Here is a 552-nt window from a genome sequence, read left to right as displayed (position 1 = left end):
GCCAACAGACAAAGAGTCCCTCTTCACTGTCTTCTCAGAGTGACAGGTTCCTTTCTTCAGTGAGGGAAGTGCTTCTGATGTCATAGTCAGTGGGGCTGGCCAGGGAGTCCAAGGCCCTCTCCTCAGACTTGCAGTCACTACATTCCATACCCATTGTATGCACCTCAAGCATTCTCCGTTGCTAGGTCATGGATGCCATGGTAGGATATCTGTCGCTGATGGTGGCATCCCCTCTTTACCTGGTCTCCTCTGTGTCTTCCTGCCCTGTGCCAGAGTGGAGTATGCATACTCCAAGGACCCTAAGAGTCCACTTTTAAGATCTGTGGGACTGGTTCAGGCAGGTCCCCTCATCACTTTCTCTTGTCCCCGAGACATGGTACCTAACCCCTCTCATTTGGAATTTATGACATTTTTTTTTTAAAGCAGCAGCAACCTATACATGCAGGGGATAGCAGCAGTGGTGCCCACATGGAGGAGACTGAGTTGGAACAGACCAACAACAAGAAACACATTAGGAAACAGAGTTAATGAGAAACCTCCCCCTTCCTGTTG

Source organism: Bison bison, unplaced genomic scaffold (genome assembly GCF_000754665.1).
Source record: "Bison bison bison isolate TAMUID 2011002044 unplaced genomic scaffold, Bison_UMD1.0 scf7180017864500, whole genome shotgun sequence".
Taxonomy (NCBI): domain Eukaryota; kingdom Metazoa; phylum Chordata; class Mammalia; order Artiodactyla; family Bovidae; genus Bison; species Bison bison.
This window is presented reverse-complemented; position numbering follows the sequence as displayed.